Source organism: Camelus ferus, chromosome 6 (assembly GCF_009834535.1).
Source record: "Camelus ferus isolate YT-003-E chromosome 6, BCGSAC_Cfer_1.0, whole genome shotgun sequence".
NCBI lineage: Eukaryota > Metazoa > Chordata > Mammalia > Artiodactyla > Camelidae > Camelus > Camelus ferus.
In genome coordinates, this window is record NC_045701.1 from 55,852,935 (window position 1) to 55,859,028 (window position 6,094).

Consider the following 6,094-nt stretch of genomic DNA (forward strand, 5'->3'; position numbering starts at 1 on the left):
ACTGCCACCTGGACCATCCAGCAGGTAGGCAACAGAGGCCCAGGAACCATGGGTGACTGGGGCTTCCTTGAGAAGCTGCTGCACCAGGTCCAGGAGCACTCAACCGTGGTGGGCAATATCTGGCTGACAGTCCTTTTCATCTTCTGCATCCTCTTCATCTTCTGCATCCTCTTCCTGGGCCTGGCCAGCAAGTCATTGTGGGGCAACATGCAGCTGAATTTTGAGTATAACACAGCCCAGCTGTTAAAAAACAAAAGTAAACAGTGTGTTACCAAGAATCACCCAGTTGCTGTTTGTACTTGTTGTTCAAGTTCCAAAAGATCCTACAACTACACGCTCTGTAAGTTCTGCGTTTTCCAGTAACTTTGGGTTATATAGTCGAGATGGTTCATTAAGCCACTTAGATACCATGCATCAGTTTTAGTTTGCTGGTGATAATCAGGAGATGGTCCTTTTATCATGGCGCATTTATTCTGATGTGATCATCCGAATGTGTTCTGTCCTATTTACAGTTCTTTAAATGTTAATAAGAAGAGAAACTAGAGTATGTACTATTTAGACTGTACAGGTATTACCTTTAATAATCCTTTCAATGAGTCTGAAATGTAGGTACTTTTAACATCTTTTTTCACAGATTTTGCAATTCATGCCGAGACAGATTAAATAATTTATGCAAGGCCATATAGGTTAGAATTGGGGGGAACTTATATCTAGTTTAAACTATATGACTCCAAAAAAAAAAAGAAAACTATATGACTCCAAATTTCATAAACACTTGTATCTGTTCTGCCATTCTTTCTCTGTATTGGTTGTCATCAACCATATTTCTTTAGAAAAATTCTGCCTTTTCCATGATTTTAGCATCTGACTCATAGTTTTACTTCTACTCCATAATAATAATAACTAACAATGGCTAAATAGTGCAGTGAATAATAGCACAGACTTTGGAGCCAGACTATCTTGTTGACTCCAGCCTATCTTGTTGACTCCAGCCTGGCTATTTATTAGCTGTATAACTTTGGGCAAATTATTTCATTTCTCTGTGCTTCAGTTTTCTCATTCAAAGTAATAGTAATTACCTCAGAGGCTTGTTATTAGAACTAAATGAGTTAATATTTGGAAAGATCTTAGAATACTGCCTGATATATTGTGAGTACTATACATATATGCTTATCAAATAAGTAACATTTATCCGTCATTTATTGTGTATCAGATAATTTGCTAAGCACTATAGGTTAATACCAAGTATAAAGAAGGTATTGTTATCATCTCCTTTTAAAGGGTGAGGACTCCAAGGCTTAGAAGTTTAACAGCTAGTTCAAGATCATACCAGTTGTAAGCTCATTGTGGAAAACCAAAAAGAATATTGGAGTGGAGAATAAAACCCACACATAATTCTATCCCCTAGAGAGTATTATCGCTAACATTTGGAGTATTTCTTTCATTCTACCCATATCATTGTATATTATTGAAATTATGTTGAATGTACTATTTTCTACCTTCATTTTGTCCCTTGACATTACATTAAAATTCTTCATCTTACATGTCATTGAATTTTTTGTTTTGGTTAACATTGTCTTTAATGTTTGCAGAATATTCCATCATTTGGACATGATATTTTATGTAATCCCTCCTTAGATGTTGGACATAAAGTTGATTTCAGGCTTTTGTGCTTAACAAATATTGTTACAATGAACATCTCTGGCTGCATTTTTAATTTTTTTCAGGCCATATTTCTGGGCTTGGAATTACTGTGTCAAATGAGCAAAGATTTTTAAAGTCTCTTAAATGTACAAATAGGCTAATACTTTCAAAGGAAAGTACAAAGAGCTATAAGCAAAAATATACATAAAAATGTAAAAAGAAAACAATCAGGTTCCTGAGATTTAGTTGGTTTCTTTCTTTCTTTCTTTTTTTTTTTTTAGAATTTTCATTTTGAGATAATTCACATGCATTGGTAAGAAATAATACAGAGATCCTGTGTACCCTTTGCTTCATTTCTCCCAATGCTGACATCTTGAAAAATCATAGTACATTATTTCAACCAGGATATCTCATTGATATAGTCAAGGTAAATAACATTTTTTATCACTGCAAGGGTTCCTCATGGTGCCCTTTTGTAGCCATGTATACCTTCTTCCAACTCCCATGCCTGACTCTTGGGAGTAACTAACCTGTTCTCCACATCCATAATTTTGTTATTTTAAGAATGTTATAAAATCATAAAGTGTGTGACTGTTTAGGATTGGCTTTTTTCACTCGGCATAATCCCCTGGAGATTCACCTAACCTGTGTGTGTCAGTAGTTTGTCCTCTTCCTTGTTAAGTAGTATTCCATGGTATGGATGTACCACAATTTATTCAATGATCACCTGGTGAAAGACATCTGGGTTGTTCCCAGTTTTTGGCTATTATGAATAAAGCTATTATGAACATTTGTATGCAGATTTTGTTGTAAACATGCATTTTAATTATCTGGGGAAAATGCCCAAGGGTGTTATTGTTGGGCTGTATGGTAGTCACATTTTTGTTTTGTGTGAAACTGCCAAACTGTTTCCAGAGTGGCTGCTTTATTTTTCATTCTCAGCAGCAATCTATGGATGAGCCAAATTTTAGCATTCTTGGCAGTATTTGGTGCTGTTACTGTTTTCCATTTTAGCCATTTTGAAAGGTGTATAGTGATATATCATCATAATTTTAATTTGCATTCCCCTAATGGATAATGTTGAACATCTTTTCATGTGCTTATTTGCCATCGGTATATCCTTTTTGGTGATATGCTATCAATGTTTTTTTCTCATTTGCTAATTAGATTGTTTGTTTTTTAATGTTGAGTTTCTATATATTCTAGACTCTAGTCTTTTGTTGCATATGTAGTTTGCAAGTATTTTCTCCTAGTCTATGGCTTGCCTCTTCATCCTTTTAAGAAGATTTTCTGCGTAACGAAATTGCAATTTTTTGATTAGTTCTAATTTATCACTTTTCTTGTATGGACTATGCTTTTGAGGTCAAGTCTAAGAATTCTTTGTTTAGCCCTAAGTCCCAAAATGTTTCTCCTATTTTCTTCTAAAAGTTTTAGTTTCACATTTTTCCTATAGGGGTCTTTTGATAAGGACCAGAAACCTGCCAGACCAATTCTAAAAAAGCTATAACACTTAATTTTACATTGTACATTTAAGTCTGTGATTCATTTTGAGTTAATTTTTCTATAAAATAAGAGACTTAAGTCCAGTCTCCTCTTTTTCTGTTGTATTTTGTTTTGTTTTTTAGCTACAGATGTTAAATTACTCTAATACCATTTTTTGAAAAGGCAATTCTTCCCACTGAATTGCTTTTGCACCTTTATCAAAAATCAGTTGGGCATATTTGTGTGGGTTTATTTATGGGTTCTCTACTCTATCCCCCTAATATATGTATTTATCCCTCTGATAATACCACACCATCTTGATTACTATAGCTATTATTATAGGCTTTAATATCAAGTATGATTCCTCCCACTTAATTTTTATTTTTCAAAATTATTTTACCTATTACAGTTTCTTTGCCTTTCCATATAAATTTTAGAATAATACTGTCTGTATCTATAAAAAAATCATGTTAGGGATTTTCATAGGGATAGTGTTAAAGCTATGTATTGATTTGGGGAGAAATAGCATCTTTTCTTTGTTAAGTACTTCAATCCATGAACATCATATGTCTCTCAATTGTTTAGGTCTTTGATTTCTTCATTAGTATTTTGTAAATTTCAGCACAAAGATTCTATACATGTTTTGTTAAGTATATACCCAGGTATTCATTTTCTTTGGTGTAAATATTATTGTGTTTTAAATTTAATTTTTCACATACCATTATTAGTACATAGAAATGTGATTAATTTTGTTAAATTTTATTTTAGAGTATTTTTTGGTTGAAGTATAGTCAGTTTACAATGTTATATCAATTTCTGGTGTACAGCATAATAGTTCAGTCATACATATACATACATAAATTCATTTTCATATTCTTTTTCTTTTTCATTATAGGTTAGTACAAGATACTGAATATACTTCACTGTGCTATACACTATGAACTTGTTGTTTATTTATTTTATATATAGTAGTTGGTATCTGCAATCTTGAACTCCCAATTTATTCCTCCCCAACCTTTTTCCTTCCTGGTAACCATAAGTTTGTTTGCTATGTCTGTGAGTCTGTTTCTGTTTTGTAAATAGTTCATTTGTGTCATTTTCTTAGATCCCACAGCTAAGTGATATTGTATGGTATTTTTCTTTCTCTTTCTGGCTTACTTTACTTAGAATGACAATCTCCAAATCCATCTATGTTGCTGCAAATGGCATTATTTTATTCTTTTTTATGACTGAGCAGTATTCCAATGTATATATAAATACCACATCTTCTTTATCTAGTCATCTGTTGATGGACATTTAGGTTGTTTCCATGTCTTGGCTATTGTGAATAGTGCTGCTATGAACACTGGAGTGCATGTATATTTTCAAATTAGAGTTCCCTCTGGATATATGCCCAGGAGTGAGATTGTTGGATCATATGGTAAATCTGTTTTTAGTTTTTTAAGGACTCTCCATACTGTTTTCCATAATGAATGCACCCAACTATATTCCCACCAACAGTGTAGGAAGGTTCCCTTTTCTCCACACCCTCTCCAGCATTTATCATTTGTGGACTTTTGAATGATGGCCATTCTGACTGGTGTGAGGTGATGCCTCATTGTAGTTTTGATTTTCATTTCTCTGATAATTAGTGATATTGAGCATTTTTTTCATTGCCTGTTGGCCATTTGTATGTCTTCACTGGAGAATTGCTTGGTTAGGTCTTCTGCCCATTTTTGGATTGGGTTGTTTGGTTTTTTGTTATTAAGTTGTATGAGCTGTTTATATATTCTTGAAATTAAGCCCTTGTCAGTCTCATCATTTGCAAATATTTTCTCCCATTCCATAGGTTGTCTTTTTGTTTTGTTTATGATTTCCTTTCCTGTGCAAAAGCTTAAAAGTTTAATTAGATTCCATTTGTTTATTTTTGCTTTTATTTCTATTGCCTGGGGAGGCTGTCCTAGGAGAGCATTGCTAAGATTTATGTCAGAAAATGTTTTGCCTATCTTTTCTTCTAGGATGTTTATAGTGTCTTGTCTTATGTTTAAGTCTTTATGCCCTTAGGAGTTTATTTTTGTGTATGATCTGAGGGAGGGTTCTAACTTTATTGATTTACATGTAGATGTCCAGTTTTCACAGCATGAGTTGCTGAAGAGACTGTTTCTTCTCCATTGTATATTCTTGCCTCCTTTGTCAAAGATTATTGACCATAAGTGTGTGGGTTTACTTCTGGGCTCTCTGTTCTGTTCCACTGATCCATATGTATGTTTTTGTACCAATGCTGTTTGATTACTGTAGCTCTGTAGTATTTTCTGAAGTCTGGGAGGGTTATTCCTCCAGTTTCATTCTTTTTCTTCAGTATTCCTTTGGCAATTCTGGGTCTTTTGTTATTCCATATGAATTTTAGGATTATTTGTTCTAATTCTGTGAAAAATGTCCTGCATAATTTGATAAGGATCACACCGAATCTGTAGATTGCTTTGGGTAGTATGGCCATTTTAACAATATTGATTCTTCCAATCCAAGAGCAAGGGATATCTTTCCATTTTGTTAAGTCATCTTTAATTTCCTTAGTCAGTACTTTGTAGTTCTTAGTGTATAAGTCTTTCACCTCCTTTGTCAGGTTTATTTGTAAGTATTTTATTTTTTGGATGTGATTTTAAAAAGGATTATTTCTTTTCTTTCCTTTTCTGATATTTCATTGTTAGTGTAAAGAAATGCAGTTGGTTTCTGTATATTAATTTTGTATCCTGCTACCTTGCTGAATTCTTTTATCAGCTCTAGTTGTTTTCACGTGGAGCCTTTAGGGTTTGTGATTAATTTTTAAAATGTTGATCTTGTATCCTACGACCTTGCTGAGCTAACTTATTAGTTCTAGAAGGGATTTGATTTTTGTTTTACTTTTGTAAATTTCTTGGGATTTTATACACATACAATTGCATTATCTGCAGTTTTTAGTTCCTCCTTTTCAATCTTCCTGCCTTTTATT

At 33.3% G+C, this 6,094-nt stretch overlaps 1 non-coding gene across 1 annotated transcript; it reads right to left on the bottom strand.

Annotated features, from left to right (window-relative positions):
• Positions 1-3,095: 3,095 nt before the first annotated feature.
• LOC116664509 lies at positions 3,096-3,156 on the bottom strand. Its single transcript, XR_004321037.1, has one exon. It is a non-coding gene; the product is annotated as a U7 small nuclear RNA (small nuclear RNA).
• Positions 3,157-6,094: the final 2,938 nt, after the last annotated feature.